This window comes from Erpetoichthys calabaricus, chromosome 6 (genome assembly GCF_900747795.2).
Source record: "Erpetoichthys calabaricus chromosome 6, fErpCal1.3, whole genome shotgun sequence".
In the NCBI taxonomy this organism is placed as follows: domain Eukaryota; kingdom Metazoa; phylum Chordata; class Cladistia; order Polypteriformes; family Polypteridae; genus Erpetoichthys; species Erpetoichthys calabaricus.
The window spans coordinates 43,361,214-43,361,624 of record NC_041399.2 but is presented as its reverse complement, the minus strand read 5'-3'; positions in this window follow the sequence as shown (position 1 = coordinate 43,361,624).

The following is a 411-nucleotide window of genomic DNA, read 5'->3' as shown; positions in this document are numbered from 1 at the left end:
TTTTATTGTTTCTTGTTTTCATTAGAACTACTTATATCTAACAAATCATATGAAAAATAAAGTCTTTGTTGAATATCAAACTTCCCCCAGTTTTGTTAAAAACCCTAAAGCAGACATTTTTTTTTCCTTGAGTGTGTAGTGAGAGGCAACCAGGGCAGCTTGTAAATTGGGTTCATGGTTCTTTTTTGTCTAGTAAGGTTTGACTGAGAAGTTTGGTGTCATGAAAAGCATTCTGCTTTGAAACTCTACTTCATTTTTCCCAACACAAGTACTGCAAAGCATATGTTGACAGCAGCCTTTAGCATGCCATTGCTGAGCCCTACCCTACAGGGCAAACATCAACTTGAAAACCAATTTTTGGCCATAATCAGGCCAGACTAGTTTGAAAACAACAGTGAAGGAAATATACAA